The 21449-nt window shown below is 44.6% G+C and overlaps 1 protein-coding gene across 14 annotated transcripts in view; it reads left to right on the forward strand.

Annotated features, from left to right (window-relative positions):
* Esrrg (estrogen-related receptor gamma) overlaps positions 1 to 21449 on the forward strand; it is a 618195-nt gene that overhangs the window by 339693 nt on the left and 257053 nt on the right. The window contains exon 1 of one of the 14 annotated variants that reach the window (XM_087581301.1): positions 4474 to 4600. The exons of the other annotated variants lie outside the window; for them this stretch is intronic. The gene's annotated coding sequence lies outside the window, so the exon portion shown is untranslated. Of the gene's footprint in view, positions 1 to 4473; positions 4601 to 21449 lie in introns of those variants that run through there. 14 annotated transcript variants of the gene reach the window in all.

The following is a 21449-nucleotide window of genomic DNA, read 5'->3' on the forward strand; positions in this document are numbered from 1 at the left end:
TGAACAGAGAGGGGCTGATGGTGCCCATTAGTAACTTTTAATGCCCAAACCACATTAACGGCCTTAATTGCATTTTAAATCGTGTCTTAGGTTGGTGAGCTCTTGTAATGGAAATTCCAAGTGACAATACAAGCCTCCAAAGGTTTCTCTGATGGTTCAATTTTGGTAGCTTTTGTGACACCACAGATTTTTAAATTCTAAAGAAATTTGATTTGAAAAAAAAATTGCCTTGTTAATGCTTGATTTTTTTTCTTTTTCTATTCCGGGCACTGAGGGTCTCCCCATCTGTTTGCGGGTTGTTTAGGCTTTAGCTGTAAATGTTTGGACATCAGCTCAGAACATCGCGTTAGAGAAACATTCTGCAAGTGTTATCTCCTTGTTCACAGGAATCCGAAGTGGACCTAGGGAAGAATTGTTTAGCGATGGAAACTGAAATAGCAATAAAGAGGGATGGCCAAATTATGTAAAATCACAGCACATGAATAATTCAGCACTCGCTTGAGTGCGATTTTTATTTTTAACGTTAAATAATACTAGCACATCCATGAACTAATAACGCAGACACTAACCAACTGGTAAGCTTTTTGTTGGGGGTCTAGGGTGAGAGTGAATAGGGAAGGGAGAACGCTGGGGCCAAGAAGGTATCTTTTAAAATGGTGTGCGTCCACTGAGCCCTTGACCAGATTCCCTGTGTTCTAAGTCTTCATTTTATCCAAGTTTCACAAAGGAAGCTGAGAGAAATCCATCCGTACGCGTTTTTCTTTCTTGCCTACTGGCAAGAGCCACCATGTCTTCTGAGTTCTTTTCTCTTTTTGAATCACAAACTTTGAATCTACCACTCTGTGCATACAAGTATTTAACAAGTGGAGGATATTTATTCCTGTGTCTCCTGGAATAAATTATATTAACATCTCTCAGGTTCTCATGTAACCCAACATGGCCTCCAACTCAGTGGGTACTCAAGGATGGACCTGAACTGCCTCTGCCCCTCTGCCCCTCTGCCCCTCTGCCCCTCTGCCCCTCTGCCCCTCTGCCCCTCTGCCCCTCTGCCCCTCTGCCCCTCTGCCCCTCTGCCCCTCTGCCCCTCTGCCCCTCTGCCCCTCTGCCCCTCTGCCCCTCTGCCCCTCTGCCCCTCTGCCCCTCTGCCCCTCTGCCCCTCTGCCCCTCTGCCCCTCTGCCCCCTGCCCCTCTGCCCCTCTGCCCCTCTGCCCCTCTGCTTCTCTGCTTCTCTGCCTCTCTGCCCCTCTGCCTCTCTGCCCCCTCTGCCTCTGCCTCTGCCTCTGCCTCTGCCTCTGCCTCTGCCTCTGCCTCTGCCTCTGCCTCTGCCTCTGCCTCTGCCTCTGCCTCTGCCTCTGCCTCTGCCTCTGCCTCTGCCTCTGCCTCTGCCTCTGCTTCTGCCTCTGCCTCCCCAGTGCCTGGATTACCAGTGTGCACCACCCTGCCCAGAGCTTTGCATGTGTGAGCAACACTGTGGCCAACTTAGTTTCATCTCCAGTTCATAATATTCGGATTTATGGTATTGTGTAGAGTGTAACACACATGTATAGTTACTGTGCAGAAGAACGAAGGTCTTGGCAAAGAACTTACTTTCATCCCAGACAAGCTTTACTGCTAGGTAAAAGGAGAAAAAAATTGACCAGCATTAACTCATGGATCTTGAAATGCATCAATAATTTAAAGAGATGGTGGGATGTAGCTGAAAGCTGTCACATCATTATGAAACCTAACTTTGGAAAGAGACCCGTGTGAGGTGCACGTGATGGGGCGGGGCTCTCAGAGAGTCCACGGAAGTGGCAGAGGCCTCATACTTGTGCAGAGGGTGAACGCACACAGATTTCATGGCTTGGTTTTGATGTGGAGGATTGACTGCCTGCTCAGTCCACTCTCTACTGTGGGGTTGCACACACACCTGACTCCACCGGAGAGGCTTTGATGGTCTTATCTAGTAGGATAAAATTGTAATTAGTTCAGGAAAAGCTCTGTTAAGGAAGAGATCAAGAAGCTTTTAAAAGCAATGGGTACTGTGTAAAATGAGACCAGTACCCCCAAATCACTCGGACTCGCTCATGGAGCTGTGAGAGAATACGAGTTAGTATAATATTTAGAACCTTAACTATCTTTCTCTTTTCTTTTTCTAGCCCTAATGCATTGAGAAAAAATAAGATGTTTATCAGTGATTGGTAATGTTTGAGAAAGGATATAAACCAGGAAAATAGCCACACTGTGGGGCAAAGCTTTGTTGTGTGCTCCGTTCGAGCGTTGTGTTGGGGTGGAGCATGCCCCCATGCTTACAAGGCAGTTTGATCATTCAGTCACTCTATGGAAGGAACCCTCCTAAAGAACCCTGGAGGATCAGATTCCCCTTAGGAGTGTGTCACCAGCAGAGGCACAATTCACTGACCAAGCCGGTAAAACTGTGACCACAGGAGTGCCTCAGCTTTGGGAAGAAATACATTTCTTTTTTTTCTTTTTTTTTTTTTTTTCTGGAGCTGGGGACCGAACCCAGGGCCTTGCGCTTGCTAGCCAAGCGCTCTACCACTGAGCTAAATCCCCAACCCGAAATACATTTCTAAACACGCAACAGAAACAGAAAGACAGGATTAGGTGATGTGGGTTCCCAAGGGTTAAAGATGACCCAAGCCAGACTCTCACATTAAGTAGAGGTCATCAGTGAGCACTGGACAGTTTGTAGGGGAGCTTGATGTTAAGAACACGTTTGTGTGAATGCTGAGCGCATTGAGGTCATCATCATGCACCTTGTAAGATAGTGTAGCTGCCACAGATATCCTCCTGAGCCTTGGCAGTTAGAATCAGCCCGATTCATCAGGCAGTGACTCTGAAGACCTGTGCTCAATGCACCGCTCTTAAGGAATGGGATTGGGAGGGACGCAAGAGCTAACGATCCCTCAATGCATGGACATGTCTTCTCCATACTTCATAACCAACTACAAAGTATTCCCAAAGGGAACACCTTCATATCCCAGTCATGCTCCAGAAGATTCTAACATGCCCCAGAACTAGTTGAAGCAAACCCATGCCTTATTTTTTGCTCGTCTGCCCAAAACTATAGGTGAGAATATTTATAGTGAACCAGAGGCATCTAAATAAGGTATTTTAAAAGTACATTTTTATTACTATGTGTGTGTGTATATAGCCATGTATGCATATACATATATGAGTGTCTGCAGAGGCCAGAAAAGGGGATGGGATCCCTTGAAGCTGGAGATATGCAGGTGACCGTGAGCTGCCAGATGTGGGTGCTGGGAACCGAACTCTGGTCTTCTACAAGAATAACGAGCTTTTGTAACCAGTGAGACTTCTCTTACTCACAAGAGAAATTTCTTACTGAGAAGAAAATAGAAGAAGGAAAAATTGTTTCCTCCAAATTCTGGCTAGGAAACAGAGGATACAATACCCATTAGACATTTTAAACTGCGTTTAAACATGTTAAATAGCTCAGCTGCACATTTCCTGTCACTTTCTCGGGCGTGCTTGCTTTACCTGTATGAAGGGAGAAAGTGATTGCTGCAAACTGGGTTTGCAGCATCCCAGAGTTTGATAAAAGGAGCAGAATAGAGATTTCAAACGTGCACCGGGCTTTCATTAACGATGATCGTTAGGCCCATTCTGAACTATTGACAAAATGTTATAACATTCTTGAAAGCCGGGATTGTATTCTTTTAAATAAAGAACTAGTTAATCAGAAGCTCGTTCTAATGAAAATGACCTAATTCTGCTGCTAAGTGCTAACTTAGAAAAAAAGGAGGGGGGCTGAAAGATTGTTTGCAAAAATGCATATCGATTCACATAAATCAATGTTGGAGCATGATTGAGGTGCAAATTCCCCTGAAGTTTCCGAAATGCCCTCTATCTTCCCTGTGCAATAGGAGAAACTGTTTGCCTGCATTTTGATAACCAACATGGAAATTAGATATTAATATATACGGGGAAAGACAGAGACGGAGAGAAAATACTTAACGGCCCAAGAAGGCAGGAATTGTGCCATTACTCACAAGTGGCAAGGCTATGAAGAGCTTACTCTGTCATCCTGTAACAAGGGCAGGGCTGTCCCTGGGCCCAGGTGCCAGACAGTGTAAGGGACAGCTCCACCAGCCTTATCATTATACTTACGTGCCTGTACGTTTTGCCTAAAAACCCAGGCCTTTGTAATCTCCTCTTGTTTGCTCTCACACAAATATACCAAGTAACGGAAACAGATGTAAAGTCACACTTTTCTTTTGTTTAATGCTTAAACAACAGTGGATCATAGTTACCTTGCAAAAAGAGACCAGGCTTTTAAAAAGCTGATTAAGGCCAATTGTTTTAAAAATTCTCCTTTTTCTCTTGAAAAACAAAACACACAAATTCAGAACAAAGCAAGCAAGCAAGCAAACAAACACCTTCTCCTTGGTCAGCCAAGGTGCCAGCAGGGCCAGGTGACCTCCAGTGAGACTTGATGACCTTCAGAGGCTTGCCACCTTGCAATCCACAACATTTGCCCACGGTGTGTGTCTATGCTGTGTAGGACACAAATATGAATCTGGCCAGTCTGTCTCCTACTCCACAAGTTAGCAGTTCCTAAGAATCATCTAGAAATCAGGTAAAGAGCAGGTGTTCCATTCCTCTGTGATTTCTGCCTTATGGGCTGGCACGCTTGATTTTCTCAGGTTGCTACAGAGGGAGGCAGAAGCGGAGGGGCATGATCTGTACATGGAGGGGTGGTCTCCTTTGCATTGAGGCTCCAGGGGGGTATGCATGTTGACTGACTTGTTTCTGCTTACTTGAATTAGATGACTAAGACTTAAGCTGTTCGGAAGCGTGAGAAGCTGTTTGAGTTAGCTGTAGGAATGTAACCTCCCACAAGTGAAAGCCTTAGCTGGTCTGTTGATCCCTTCACCATGTATTCCTGTGGCTAAGATTGCTTACTCGGTATTGGGAAATAAGACTGTTTTGAAAGCTTGCAAATAAGGCATTTACTATCTGCTTAAAGTCAAAACGAAAAAACTGATGCTCTGTGAAAGAAAAACCACTAAGGATGTTTGCTAAATTTCTCTATTCTTACTCTCTAATGAGGACGAGGGCAGAAGGCGAGAGATTCTTATTCTTGATTCTCTTTTCTGGGATGTCTCCCTGATGCTGGGCACAGTAGTGCATCATAGAATCTTAATACCTATTTTCTGAGTGGAAGAATGGACATATTATATAGTCTGGGAATTAAAATAGTATGTTCCTCTTGATGAACCCGCTGTCCGCCATATGGGTGTATCTCCTACTTGCTTACTGAGATTAGAGGGTACGTGCTTGGCGTGCAGTGTTAGATGGAATGGCAGAATTGTTTTCTTTAAAATATACTTGCTGGTTAAATTTAGTACTGAGATAAAACATATGGGACCCATATTGATAACGTGTTGATCTTAACGAAAGCCTAACCCTTAGCCGTGAACACATGAAGTGAGAGTGCTTTATTTCTGAAAACATTCCGATCTCCTGTGCTGCAGACGATTTAGGAAGGACTTGTGGTGTGTGAGAAAGGCCCTGTGTCTGGGGACCGACCTTCATGTTCTTCTCACTGGTGGTCCTCTTCCCTCTGGTGCTGGTTTCTCTTCTGCATTGCCACTGCATGGTTTGTTCTAATGTGGGGAGAGTCGAGATTAACATAGAACAGTGGAATTAAAGGTACAGGTGTCCCAGGTCCTCTTTCCTGTAGTTTTCTGTGTGGTAAGAGAAAGATAATGAGGATCAAAGATGCACAGTTCCCATGACCACTAAGAAGATGTGTGCACAGCACCTAACTCGGTTTTCAGCAACATTAACCGTGGCTTAGCTTGACTGAGCTTGTCTACAGATGCTTAGGACTCTATGGGAAATCCTCTTCCCTTATCAATGACTGAAATTCACCAACATTCAGGCGTCCCCAGGGTCCATCCTGAGCATTTCTTTCAGGAGAAGAGCTGTAGACTGCTCCTCCTTCTCAAAGTTTACACACAGAAGCATTTTCTGTTTGGGGGAATGTCAGCCCTGTGATGGGGCTTCTGCCGCTTTTAAATTACATTTCTTAAGCTTGGAATCCACAATGTGAATGATAGACCCTAGTGATATTGATATAAAAATTAAAACTGTCAACTTGTATTAAGGTTTAATCACTGGCTAGGGCATATGAGCCACTCTGTCTTTACTTTATGTGGGCTCTCCTGATGCATTTAAAAAAAACCAAAAAACCAAAAAACTATTACTCTGTGCTACAAAATCATCTCTCTCTCTCTCTCTCTCTCTCTCTCTCTCTCTCTCTCTCTCTTTCTTCTTCTTCTTCTCCTCCTCCTCCTCCTCCTCCTCTTCCTCCTCCTCCTCTTCCTCCTCCTCCTCCTCTTCCTCCTCTTCCTCCTCCACCTCTTCCTCCTCCTCCTCCTCTTCCTCCTCCTTTTAACTCTTCTTAACAAAACTCTTAACCAGTTTATGTTAAAGACAGGGCAGGAGAAGCAGCTGAAGTGCCACTTCAGGGTGGGGCAGATGAGCTGCCCTGGGATTCGCTGACCTTCCATGAGCCGTCTGTCCCATTTGCTCTTTGATGCAAACAGAGCAGTGCACAAGCATCTTCACTGTGCAGAAGAGGAGTCTTAGGGGGGAAAGCCAGTTGTACAAGGTCATCCCCCAACATTGAATCTGGATCCCAGCCTTTCATTCTAGTCTTCTAATATTTACTTGTATGTGTGTTGCCTCCAATTTTCTATTGTGAGTAAATAGTCAGGAACAAGGGATATATATATATATATATATATATATATATATATATATATATATATGCTTGTAATTATACAACATTTACAGGAAAGTAAAAGCTTTTCTTCTTACTTATCTTTACTGTTTTAAATTTTCATGTATAAGTTTACTATATTTACATTAATTTTACTTTTCTCTCTCCTCCTAGATCCCATTTCTCCACTCTCTCATGACCTCTTTTTAATTTTCTTACACACGCACACACACACACACACACACACACACACACACACACACACACACACACACACACACAGGTTAAGGGTTTACTTCATGGAATTGGATAGCCGAATGTCTCTTTCCTGAGACGGCTGAATCTCTCTGAGCAGCCATTAATTGACTGTAGCTCTTTACCTGGTGGTGGGGCCTTGTGATATTTTCCTCCATCAACTTTGGCATGTCTACCTGTAGAAGCATTGTTCAGGTTTTCTTTAGGGAGCCATGTTGTTGAGATCACATGGATCTGTTTCTCTGTCATTTCCAGGAGACACCATCTTATACCAGATGTCCCAGTCTTCTAGCCCCTGCAGTCTCTTACAGTCTTTCTGCCCCCTCTTCCGTGGTGTTCCCTGAGCCTTAGGTGTGAGGTCTATGTTGTAGCTATATCAGTTAGGATTGAACACCGGCCTACAGTTAAACTCCTACAAGAGTGAGCCCTTTCCTAAGGAGCATCTTTTCTTACAGAGCCAATGTATATAGGTACCAGAGGCTACTTCTTTTGTTTCAGATTGAGACTACTTTCAGGCTTCATTTGTGCTTTGGAGCTTTGGCTGAGATCTACTGCATTGCATGTGAATACCTTCAACTGCCCATGTATGCTGGGGTTCCCCCCCCCCTCGTTTCTTAGGAACACTGTAGAATAGACCCCTGCACAAAAATATCAGAAGCTGTTCCCAAACAGCCAAGTTATGGCAGCCTTCAATAACCTCTGTTTGATGAATTTTTAAAGTTCCATGGATCTGAGACCAGCTACCCTAAGTTTCTTTCAAATATCTCCTTTTTATTGCTCTTCTGATGATTAATTTATAGAAACAAATCCCAAAAAGGTAAAGGCAGCCAAAGTTCAGTTTCAGGCTTCAGGCACTGCAAGGTTTGACCATTGATACCTACTTTGCTATAGTCATGTCACCATGAGCCTGGGAGACCTAGTGGGCTAGATGTCTACCTGCCATTCGGCAATGATAGTATACATATTGGACACTCTGCTTTTCAGGGAAAACAGCCCTCTGAGTGATGAGAATAGGAGATACAATGTTGCATGTGTATCGAAGACAAAATGATATGGGTGGATAGAAGATAAAATGTTGCAGATGGGTAGGAGATACAATGTTGCAGGCGGCTAGAAGACAGTGTTGAGGGTGGCTAGGAGAGACAATGTTGCAGATGGATAGAAGATACAATGTTGTGGGTGGCTAGGAGATACAATGTTGCAGATGGATAAAAGATACAATGTTGTGGGTGGCTAGGAGACAGTGTTGCAGGTGGCTAGGAGAGACAATGTTGCAGATGGATAGAAGATACAATGTTGCCGGTAGAGTGGGAACAAAGCAGGAATGATCCTCATATGTCTGTGCTGTTGTGAGAGGTGGGGACAGGAGATGAATAACAGGACATCCCCACTTTAAAGACTTGGAACCCTTGTGTCCTTGATTCTCATATAAGCACATTATTATTTAGAAAGAGAATCAAACTTGAGGCTCATATTAACTTTATACACACACACACACACACACACACACACACACACACACACACACACACCCCGACTGGTTCTTATCAGTTGTTTGCAGTGGTCTATAACACATTGCAAAGAAAACCTTCCTTGCCTCCTTGGCAAGATAAATGATATTAAAAACCATTTGATACCCTGGACATTGCCTGTGATGGTTTGCATGTTTGTGGAGGACCTCCCTGAGCTCCTGCAGAGACAGACTTCATGTTGAGCTGCCTCGTGATGGACTGCCAAGCTGCCATTGGCTAATAGGATGAGTTGCTAGGCAGAATTTTAGCTTCATCTCAGCCTGCCATCGCTCATGGACTTAAATCCTGGATCCCCACTGCTGGTGAAGATGATCTGTAGTGCTGTATATTCTATTGCCCCATAATATACAATGCACTTTATTTATGTTACTCATCTTTTATACAGAACTGTCACAGAACACGTCACCACTGATTACAGCCAGAATAGGCGAGCCCCTGGGTGAATTATGTCCTTTCCCATTGATCATGCCAATAGTACCTGGCCAGGAAGAAAGAAGGATCAATTCAAAGCAATGATAGATAAACTTCAAAAGGTGAAGAGATGACTGGGTGTGGAGACAAGCCTCCAGGAAAAACTGCCTGCCGGTGCCCTTTTTATCTTCCCACTTCTTAAGCCCTCATTTATCTTCTTAGAGCATGCTGTTTCTAACTGATGGGAGTGTTTGTGATCTGCTCTTCCCCACCAGGCCCAGTGCTATCTCCTGTCTGTTTTTCAGTCACTCTCATGAGCACCTTCTCCTTTAGCTGCTTCAGGGGTGGTTCCTTCAGCTTTTCACATTTTACAGTAGCCCTTGGAGGTTCTGGACTACTCCTTAACTTTCCCGGGGCCAAAGAATCCCTTACCACCAGTATACCTCAGGTGTTCCTGTCAACGGTTTTGTCAGCCTGTTGGATATTCACATAGTCCACACGTTTTAGAAACTACCATTTAAGCCTTACTTAATCCATAATAAAGCACAGTGGGAGCTTGCTAGACTCTACAGATGGGTGTGGGCGAGGTGCTATCCAAACCTTTAAGAGCCTGAAGTCTATGGAGAGAATGCAGAAGCCAGAGCAGGGAGTCCTATCACCAGAGCAGGGAGCCATTAAAGGTCCTGGCTCAGGCACACATAGAGACCCTGGGAACCCTTGGGTTGTACCCAGTCAGCCCTGGCAGTAAGGAGATGGAGAATAAGTGGTGGCACATTGATGTTGGGGTTACTGAAAGAAGTAGTCCCCACAATCTAGGAAGGGGAGAGTGGGGGATTACAAGCTGCTGCCGGGGCAGCTGTTGGGTTTTTTCCTAGGAAGGGTATGGTGGCAGCAATGAGAAAGGGGTCTGGACATGGGCTCAAGCTAGGACAAAGGGGATCTGTAGGGACATAGTATGCTGTTCACCCCTCATCTAATGACAACCACACATTATTATAAAGATTTACATAAAAGAGCAACAGTAGCTCCCTGTTAAAAAAATTAATAGACTGTCTGTGTCAGACAAAATCAAGGTGAAAATAGAAGTGCCAGCCCGGCACCCTCCCTCTGGGTTCAGTGAGAGTAACAGCAACCCCAGTGCAGACAGCCATAGGAAAGGAAACAATGGAGGGTAAATTAGTAAAAGTAATTTTAAAAAATATGTCATTTGCAAGCTAGGGTGATATAACACAGTAGATAAAGTATGTGTCCCTAAGAATGGGACCAGAATTTGAAACCTCAGAACTCACTGGAAAGCCAGAAAGGCCCGGTTGCCATTGTACAATCCCAGCCCTTAAGAGACAGAGACAGGTTGGGGATTTAGCTCAGTGGTAGAGCGCTTGCCTAGCAAGCACAGGGCCCTGGGTTCGGTTCTCAGCTCCGGGAAAGAGAGAGAGAGAGAGAGAGAGAGAGAGAGAGAGAGAGAGAGAGACAGAGAGAGAGAGACAGAGAGAGACAGAGAGAGACAGAGAGAGACAGAGAGAGACAGAGAGAGACAGAGAGAGACAGAGAGAGACAGAGACAAGGTTTCTTTGGGGTAATCTGGCTGGCTATACAAACCAGATTGTTGAGCCCTGGGTTCACCACGAGAGCCTGCTTCAGCAAGTAAAGCAGAGAGCAACTGAAGGAGACTTCCACCATCAGCCTCTGAGCTCCACATACGTGTCCTCATGGTCTTCATGTGTGCCCGTGTGCCAAGGGTGACAGTTCTAGTCTGGAGACATTGTTTCTCTATGGTTTCCTATTTTAATGGCACAAACGACAAATACAACAATAAGGTAAGATAACAAATGCTCCCTCTCTCCTCGTTTAATCAATTAATTGTCTCCATGTTCCCCTGTAGACCCAGTTCAGGCAGTCTGAGAAAGTACCTTTAAGGCTGTACCACAGCTCCCTCCACTGATATAGTAGTCTGTGCATTTTGTGCCTGTGACATCTCTTTGGAAACAATGGCAGAGTGAGAGTGTCTTTGGAGAGGTCTTCTGTTTTCTATGTGCAGTGGGGAGAGTGTCAGCATTGGAGAACGGAGCCACAGACACTCATTCCTAAAGGGAGAGAGGGAAGATGGGATGGTGATGTAATGGGTGCCACAGGAGAACCTTGAGTGGCTTTGGCAGTTCATAACCCACAGCCAGACCATGCAATGAAACCCTGAGAGCTTTCACGTGCATGATTCAAGAAGCTAAACTGAGCCACAAATTTTTTTTTCTTTTTTTCGGAGCTGGGGACTGAACCCAGGGCCTTGCGCTTGCTAGGCAAGCGCTCTACCACTGAGCTAAATCCCCAACCCCACTGAGCCACAAATTTAACTATAACTCTGGCTGTAGACTTGGCATGAGGTAGATCATAGCCTTCAGCTCTCTTTGGCTACTCTAGAGACAGTCCACCTCTCAGAGGGCCAAGCAGAGAGAACCATGGAGCATCCATGTAGTTATCTCTGAGAGAATATTCACATCGAGCTTTCTAAAATCAAACTAAACATCATGTCAGGTCTAATGTCAGAAAGGATAGGTTTCGGTTCAAGCCTTAGGTTTCCCACTGCGAAGCAATGTGACTGTTACAAGATGAACGTGTTCACCTTTAAATGGTGGCACTGTGTGCTTCGGACAGAATTAGCAAGCGGCATGAGTGAAATACTATACAGCAAGTCAAACTGAAATCATGAGTCACTTTTCATTCCTTTCCATTATTACAGTGATCGGGTGCTTAGGGGTAAAATCCCTTCATACCTCTCTCTGCACACTGCCGTGGGAATGCTATCTCGCAGAGATGCCAGTGTCTGGACTCCATGTTTATTTCTACAGGCCTTTGTATTTTAAAGGTGCATGATCCTATTGACACTCTTCAGTCCCCACCATTCACCTCAGCCTCAAAACAAGCTCACTGCAACTGCTTCCTCAAAAAGCATCCAAGTTTGACTTTCCTTGTGTGAAAGAGCTCTCTCCTATCCACGGGGTTAACAGCCCTGGTAGGCTGCCAGCCTGTTAGGGACCTGTGAGTGGTTTTCTATTCGCTGGGTTTTTATTGAAGTTCTGCTAGTTTCTCATTTTTCCCTTCTGATTGGGTCTACTACTTAATGTCGTCTATACAAAAGCATGTTCATAATTAGCTGTAACTCATTTTGTTTGTCTGTGGAGTACATAGTAGTACTAGATGTTTCTTGAACCGGTTCATGGCCTTTCTAGGGGAAGTTTCAAACCAAAACCAAGTTAGGTCTGTGCAGAAAGTTCATGAATCTCATTGGAAGTCTTTTTATCTGCTTTTAAAACTCATCTGATTTTTTTTTTTCATTTCTTCATCTTGAAACAAAAACAGTTAACAGTGCCTTTTTTTACAATGAGTTTGACAGGAAAATGTATGAATTTTAAAAGGGTTTTTCTTTTCTTGATTGAGATTCTTTTGTTGAGTTTGTTTGTTGATTTGGCTCCTATTGTTCTTTGGCTTCTCTGGTGTCTTTGGAGGCGGGGTCTTACTACATAGCCTTGCCCAGCTTGGGCTGGAACCTGCCAAGTAGATCAAGCTAGTATTGAACTCATAGAATCACCTGCTTCTGCTTCCCAAGTGCTGAGATTAAAAGCATGTGCCACTAGACTCATCCTATATTGATCTCTTTATCCTAATTGCCAGCTGGACTTTCCTATCTAGAACTTAGATATCTAAATGGTCAGTTTTTGACCAAGTAAGGTCCTTTAGTAACCTTATTCCACCTTATTCCTCTGAGTTATGGCCACAAGAGCTCAGAGATAACATATATATCTCTGATTATACTATGCAATTTTGACTACAAAATACAATAAATTCTGAATGCAAGAATTATATTGGTAGTTACTTTTCCAAGACTATTAACCATCAGGTTAATTCAAAAAGTAAGGAAAGTAGGGAAGAAAGAAAGAAAGAAAGAAAGAGAGAAAGAAAGAAAGAAAGAGGGGAGAGAGAGAGAGAGAGAAAGAGAGAGAGGGGGGGGGGAGGGAGGGAGGGAGGGAGGGAGGGAGGGAAGCATGCCCTTGATGTGCTTGCTGCTGCCCCAGCACATTCTTAGCTGCTCTTTGGGTAATGTGACACCAGGCCAGGTCACTCAGCAATTTGGGAATCTGGTCCCAAAGCCAGGAGATGTTGGTGAGCGAAAAATAACTCCCTGTGCTCTCCTGCTTCATAGAGTTCTCTCTGAGGCCACTGGCAAAAACCATGAACCTTTCGCCAAAGGACGTTGTTCTACGATTTTGAGAACCACAAAGAATAATCTTGAACAGCCTAAGGATGATGTGGGGGAGGAGTCTGGCCTTTTATCTTTGGCTTCTTAGTGTTGGAATGTCCTGTCTTCTTGTGCTATCACCAGTGCACACAGGTCAGGCTTCTTCCATCCAGAGGGTTTTGCTGTCCCCCAGGTTAAGTGGCTTTTGAATCTTTGTGGGAGTAACTGTGTAGGGCTTCTACTCGAACTGCTGAACTCCTTTGGGATGCTAGAATTGAGACACAGTGAGGAGGAGTATTTTGGGGACTCCACACCCCACCCCACTCGGAAGATTACCTTGCAATCCTGCAATTCTGCCTGTACTGATGAGCTCCCTGGGGGCTGCACACAGCTTTTCTGGGTCTCGGGCTATTTCCCCCAACCCCGAATCACAGTGGCTGTATCAAGATTCAAGTGTTCTGCCATGGGGCTGGCCTTTTTCAGCTCTGAGTAGAACCCGCTACTCTGTATTTCTCGAGCCTGGCACCTGCCGGGCTCCTACAGGCAATGACATTTTCCAATTGCCACCTTTACAGAGTCATCCTCAGTTGGTGTCAGTGAAGTTGCTTCTAGATAAAGTGGTGGCCTCAGAGGCTGTGAGAAAGTACATTGTCTTCTTCTGTGAGGTAAGCCTGGAACTCAGACCCATTGGCAAGGGCACCGAGGATTCACCAGGCCTCTTAGAGCCTTAAATTTACATTTGTAAACCCACTAGCTTTTAAAACACAAGTTTAGAAGTAATAGTAAGTTTATCATGTCTTGGGAGAAAAATGCCACAGTATATAAACACATCCATTAAAGTCAGCCAATTCTTGATACTTCTATTGTTGCTTTTGTCCTTCTTGTGTAGCCCAGGCTGCCCTCACACTCACTAGGTAGCCAAAGTTGGCCCTAAACTTCTGCTCCTCCTACCTCTCCTCCCAAGTACTAGGATTATAGGCCTGTGCTCCCATGCCCAGATTATCCCATGGTATTTCTTGAAAATATTTCTGTGTATTTCTAGGTCTGTTAATGGTTCCTCCTTGCATAGCAGGAGGAAGCTTTTAAATACAACACATGAGCATCATGAAATAAAGACATATATTATTTTCCTGTGGCAGGAATATTTTAAATACCTACTCCAACATAGTTATCAGCATGTCCCAGTTACAAAATTTTGACAAATTCTGACTTTAGATATATATTTCACACACCATTAGAATACATTAGAATATATTATAAATCCCCTGAGGGCAGGGCTCGTCTGCCTTGTTCTACATATTTTACTTATTAGGTAACTGTGTGCACATGCTATGACAAAGATAATAAGGCACTAAATTAGGAGTGCGCCTGATTTTAATTTTCCAATTGAATTTCCTTACATATGGCCATAAGCATATGTATATTTATGCCAGAAATTATCGCGCATCTTTATTAGACTAGTAAAGTGAATAGGAAAAAAAAACCCTAGTGTCGTTTTGTTATTTATTTAGACTTTTAAAAGCAATCCCCTCAGTTGAAGGAGTGCTGTTTTGGTTAGTCTGATAAAAGTGTGTAGCCATGAAATGATTTGTAGCAAAGTAGAACGGATCCATCGAGGCTGATTCTTTGTCCCCCAACCTAGGACAGATGTGGAGTTATGTCTGATGAACTGGGAATGAGGGAGCAATGGGAGGAAAAAGGGAGACAGGGAACGGAGGGAGAGAAGGAGAGTGGTTAGGAATGAAAGGTAAGATGGATGGATTGATGGATTGGTGGGCAGATGTGTGAGGAGGTAGATGGATACATGATCAGATAGAGGGATGGATGGATGGATGGAAGGAAGGAAGGATGGATGGGCACACAAAAAGATGAATAAGTAATTGTAGCAGGGACATGACAGTAGGAATCTATTGTTGACTTTTCAAGAATGGCAGGTATTTTGAATAGTATTATGTAAAAATACAATCCCAACCTAAGTATTTATGTTCAAGAATTGGGGTTTCCAGGATTAGCTAGTTCATACAGTTGTGTGCTGGCCTGTTTCTTCTGCCTAATGCTTATAATCATCATAGATGTGTTGTTTACTTTTGCTTTTATTAACCTTTTAAAAGTTTAACTCTCTGAGAAATAGATGTATGTATAGAAATGTTCTCAGTGAAAGACAACTGCAGCTCTCCCATAATCGTTTGAAATCACACAGGAAACAAAAGTGAATAGCTTACCCCTTTCCCAGGGTTAAAGGGCCATGACACCTGCTCGCAATGCATACTGGTAAAAAGATGCAAACACTTGTACAATCAAGTAGGAATCAATGCTAATGAAAGCAGAATGCTTAGGACGATGGCTCTAACCCTCGGGTTGCTTCCCGTCCACACATGCAAGTCTCCTGTGGACTTATAAAAGATGAAGCCTATCTTAACCAGGTATGCTCCTGAGCGGATTCTGATTGTTTTTCTTTTCTCGGACAACCAAATATTGCCTTAGTAACTGGCACTCACTTAGCTGTCAACCCACCAACAGAAGCCGGGGTTTTCCATTGCCTGGTGACTTTGTTCTTCTCATTCTGCATCCTTAGCTGCTTCAGTGTCTTCAGTGACATCTATCCTAAGTATCCACTCAACTGCCCCTCAACCACCCTTTGCTCTCCGTGTCCATGTTTCTCTTCCATGGTTGGTACCTCTCTTTCTTGCTTCCTCACGAAGGCTCTTCTTCATTGGCTCCTGCTTACTGCTTTCTCTCTACCCTCCTTCATAATGATCCCATGATGTTAGCTACCCATCATCCCTCTATGGGAGAAATCTAAGATAAATCATCTCCAATCCACCTCATCTCTCCATTTTATTTGTGCTTTTATAAATGTCTCTCTTCAACATGGCAAAGGTAGCAGATCCATGCCATCCCCTGACTGGAGGTTGCTTGAAAGATGCTGGCACCTGGCTCTTTGCTTGACTTTTTATTCTGTCCCTCATCTCCATAGCCCCACTGCTAGGAACCTGTCCATGTAGAGCAACTTGTGCTATACCACAAGTTGAGCTTGACTAATGCTCAACGCTCTGGGCTGACTCTCACATGGCTGCTTTGTGTGTGCTGGAGAGTCTTCTGCTCATGGGCTCCGAGAGGCACCAACTGATGCTGAAATAGGGTACGCTTCCATTCCTGTGACAAAAGATCTGACAGAGGTCTTCGTGAAGAAGGACATATTTTGATTATTGGTTTCAGGCATTTCCATTTTTCTTGGTGGAAAGGGCATAGGAAACTTCTTGGCAGCATTTGCTTGTAGTGGAGGCTCTTCATGGCATAGCTATTCAGGAAGTACGAAGGGAATGGGGACATTCGCTGAACTATTACTGTCATCTGCCCACCTCCAGTGACCTATATCCTGCAGCTAGGCCCTGTTCTACAGCTCAACAAAACAGTGCCACAGGTTAGGGAACCAAGTTCAAATCATGAGTCTGTGGGTAGAAGGAAACATTTTAGATTCAAACCCTAACATAGGCCTGCAGTTTTTTAGACCTAGAAAGTGAGGTCTTTGGTGGGTTTTATAAGGTGCTAATGTTCCTCTGTATTGAATTTATTTACACTCACCAGGTATGGTTCATGGGCTAACCATAGGCAGTTGATAAATAAAACTGAAGCCTTTGACTTGCATTTGTTCAGTTGTTTGTCTCACTCTGGACCCCATACTGGCCTTGAACTCACAGCCACCTTACTCAGCCTCATGCACTGGGATGATGGACATAAGATGCCATGGCCACCATAAAGACATTTTTAAAGGAGTTTTACATGATATTAGGGCATAACCTAAGGTTTCAAGCTAACCTTTTCTCCATGGTAGATAGATTTTACAGAGGCAATAAGGACATAGTTTGGTTCTTGAGCAAAATATTCCTGTGTGATGTCAGACTCTCTACTCAGTAGCTATGGCCTGGTTGCTCACAAAACATTTCTTGGAGAACTTGTACCTGGAAAGTGAGGTTAAGATCGTTTCCTCACAGGATTTTGGTGGGGATTGAAGACAACCTGTTTAAATACCTAGCCCATCACAGGCATTAAAATGCCTTTAATTATATATTTTAAAACAAACGCACATTACATTAATGGTTCTATGTGAACGTTTCCTTGGTGTACTTTGATCTTAAACTTCCTTATTGTAACCCATAACAGTAGGAGTAGCTCTCTATTGGTTTGGCATCCCCGCTATGGAAGAACTGATTTGTGAACTACATAAAAATGTCACTTTTTAATCATAATTTTAAATCCTCTTTAATATCTGGTCTGACTCTGTAGTTTAAGCTAGCTTGGAATTTATTAGGTATGCCCTGAGCTCATGAAGGTTCTCTTGCCTCAGCTTCTCTGGTAGTCAGGGTTACAGATATGGGCCACCACATCTTGCAACTTTTAATTTTAATATACATGTATGTGATATTCATTTTGCCAGCATCTATGTCTGTGTACTACATGCAAGCATGGTGAGCAAGAAGGCCAGAAGAGAATGTTGGATCACTTGGAACTGGTGTTACAGACACCATGTGGTTGTGGGCCACCATGTGGATACTGGGGATTAAATCCAGGTTGACTGGAAAAACAGTCAACATGCTCTTAACCACTGAACTGTGACCCCAGGCCCATACACTTTTTAAAAGACCACAATTCTCTTGCTTGACATCCCCCTTGACCAAAATACAGGCTTCATGTTTGAAAACCAGAATTAAATGAAACTCTTCCAATGAGAAAGTCTGTCTGAAGAGGAAAGCCACAGAGAACTGTCTGGCCTTCACAGTATCATTTGCCATGGGCACGCGTCTGTTCTCTCCCTTGGCTTTTGGCTGTGCATTGCACGAGTTAAGTACCTGTGAGTAAACTGAGCTCGTGGCAATCAGAGGCTTAAAGATTGTGCCTATTTTTCCACCCTGAGATATACTGGAAATCACAGACATCATGGAGCTAGAGCTGACAAAACCCACTATCTTGTTATTCAAATAACTTTAAACTCATTGTTACTGTCTGATAAACACTGCAGGTGATTAGATTGTGGGCCACCTATCTGGGTGGCATTTCAGACAGCAGGCTGCACACAGTCTCCCTTCTAGGAAGGACATGTGTGAAAGTGTTAGCAGGACTTGAGCTCTGTGTGCTGCCATTCTTATTGAGCATGGTTTTTATAATTAAGAAAAATGTCCCCTCTGCCTGAGGTTTCAGAGAAGATGTCTTTAAATTTTTGGCCAGTCCTCACTCCTTTGTGAATTCTCTCTCTTCTTTCTTTTTTTAGAAGCCAATGTGACTTCTAAAACATGCGGAACCAGGGATGAAGGGGAAGGCTTGTTAAGGGAGATGGTTTGCTGAGTCAGCATGATAAGAGGACTCAGGCACAGCCTCTCCAGTCAGGCTCTCTCCTTGCCGTGACCTTGTCCCCGTGCCTTTCCTCATGCTGAGCCTCCTTGTAGATGCCCTTGTATCTTAGGGTGAGGGAATGCCCCTGTTCTAAGTGGTGGGAGCTCCGTTGAGGTTTCTGCGTAAGGGAAGAGAAATTGGTTTAGATCAGAAAAGTGATTATGTAATAATCAAAACCGGATCCAGAACGTCTATGCTAACCTAATCGTGACTAGAGAACGTTGACTCTATAGACAAAGGCATTCCGTCTGAGTCATGTCTGACCCAAGAGAAGAGGGAAATTGAGGTCAGTGATGGATAGAAGAGACTTTATATATATAACAGAACTGCTGCCGGTGGCCAGGGCCTGTGGTGTAATTTCTCATAGACATCGAGGACTTTCACTGTTCACTGAAGTACTCATCCCCATGTCATGAAAGCCCGATACGTATTCCCAAAAAGTCAGATAAAGGTTGTCAAAGTGTCGAGGGGTTTCAGCTCCAGACAGGGCTGCGGTCCTCAAGAAGACACCAGGGGATGAACAATCAGATAAAGGTTGTCAAAGTGTCGAGGGGTTTCAGCTCCAGACAGGGCTGCGGTCCTCAAGAAGACACCAGGGGATGAACAACTTTCTTCCTATAATTATTGGTTTTTAAGTCTTAGTAATGCCTGTGACATGGGGTGTCAGAAAGAGGAAGGGAGAAATGGGCCTTGTGGTGGTTTGAGTATGCTTGCCCCATGGGAAGTGGCACTATTAGGAGGTATGGCCTGGTTGGAGGAAGTGTGTCACTGCCAGGGTGGGCTTTGAGACGGTCCTCCTGGTGCCTGTATAGTCTTCTAACTGCTCTCACAGCAAGATACAGAACTCTTAGCTCCTGGTCCAGTGCCAAGTGTGCCTGACATGTGTGCCTGAACCTCTGAACCTGTAAGCCAGCCTCAATTAAATGTTGTCCTTTATAAGAGTTACCTTGGTCATGGTGTCTGCTCACAGCCATGAAACCCTCAGACAGGCTCAGCAGTTGAGAAAACTTGCTACTGAGGCAGGGGACCCAGGTTAAGTTCCAAGTATCCACGTGATGACACACAACCATTTGTAACTCCAGTTCCAGGGGTCTGATGTCTCTTTCTGGACACACACACACACACACACACACACACACACACACACACACAGAGAGAGAGAGAGAGAGAGAGAGAGAGAGAGAGAGACAGAGACAGAGACAGAGACAGAGAGACAGAGAGACAGAGAGACAGAAAGAGAGAGTGTTTTAATACATGCATGCAGGTCAACATTCATACACATAAAATAAAAGTAAATCTTAAATAGTTTTAAAAAGAAGAGTTAAGGGACAGGTAAAGTTTCCACCTTTTATCTGAGCATGTTTCTCAATTCCTCCCCATAATGTCCTCAACATACACAACTCCCTCGTATAACCACGGCCTCCTGAGTGTCTTGTGACTCGTAGGAGCCATTAGCTTTATCCTTGTGGTAAGTTGTGAACATATTGAGAGATAGTGAGACAGACGACAGACCGCCATGGTACCAGCCTAATCCTACCCACTGGACTCCGTGTGCATGGGTTGACCTGGCTGTGATCTTTGGTGAACACAGGTTTGCTGAATGAAGAGATCAAAAGCCGGCAGGCTCGCTCTGCGAGATTTGCGACGAAGATACCTCCGCTTTACGATGGCATTCTATTTTTACCTCCACCGCCCTGAGATATTTCCAGTTTGTGTTTCTATTGCTGGGTGACATAAAAAGTTATACCAGTAGCAAGAAATGAAAGGTGAAGAGGAAGCGGGGATCCGCAGTACTCCGTCAGTGACTGTAAAGCTGTCTTCTCACAGCCTGGCACCCGGAGTTCAGCCACAGTCCAGGGGGCCAGCCTGGAAGCCCCGTGTGGGAACAGTGTTCAAAGCTTTGCAGGGCGGTGGTGCACCCCACTGCTACAGGCACAGGGGACTCCAAGGCACAATGCTGGGCCTGCTCCTCACTCTAATTGTCTGGTTAGACCACTACTTCATGTTTCCCTCGTTTTGATCTTCTTGCTTGTGCTCTCTATGCAACTTGCATCTACCTTTACCTCCCTGAGCGCCTTACGGACAGCAGGGCCCTGGAGCTTCCCAGAAAGTACCAGGAAACAGCTTGCTGAAAATCTGCTGAAGCTTCAGGCAGGTGAGCGAGCCCTCACCTTCCCAGATCTCTCCTCAAGAAGCCTTGCCTGGTCTTGGGGCCTGATTCAGGAGGCCGCTGTGAGGATTTTTTTTTTTTTAATATTTGGTTTGAGTTTAATATGGTGTCTCATATCACTCAGGCTGACCTCAAACACACCACGGGGCAGGATGACCTGGAGCTTGAGACTCCACTGCCCACACCTCTAGAGGCTGAGATTACTAGTACACCATGCCACATCTAATTTATGCGACGGTGGGGCTTAAACCCAGAACCTGGTTCATGTTTGGCCAGTAACTTCTTGAGCTGTAGCCCAGGCCCTTTGAAGAGTGATTGACTTAATGAGCCCCTTAGAATAATGAAGCATAATCAAAAGCGACGAGACGCAGATCTTGGGGTCATTCTCACTGGCATGGAGCATTTTCTGGTCCCCCATCCCACCCCCACTCCCCACTGGCAGCTGCTCTGTCTGTGATGTCTTCCACCCATGCGGTCACCCTTCTCTCCCACGACAGACGTCTCCCGTCTGCCCCACCCATCCTCCAGCAATGCTCATCTTTTCTTACTGGCTCTGTGCTCAAAACTCTGTGGGCCACGGCAACAGGGAAACTGGGCCTTTTGGCTTCCGGCAGGTTCTTCCCACTAAGGAGGCCCAGGAATAGATTGGAGAGCGAGACTGAGTACAAGGCCAACAAGGTACACAGTTGAGATCATGCGCACTGCTGC

This window comes from Rattus norvegicus, chromosome 13 (assembly GCF_021556685.1).
Source record: "Rattus norvegicus strain SHRSP/BbbUtx chromosome 13, alternate assembly SHRSP_T2T, whole genome shotgun sequence".
NCBI lineage: Eukaryota > Metazoa > Chordata > Mammalia > Rodentia > Muridae > Rattus > Rattus norvegicus.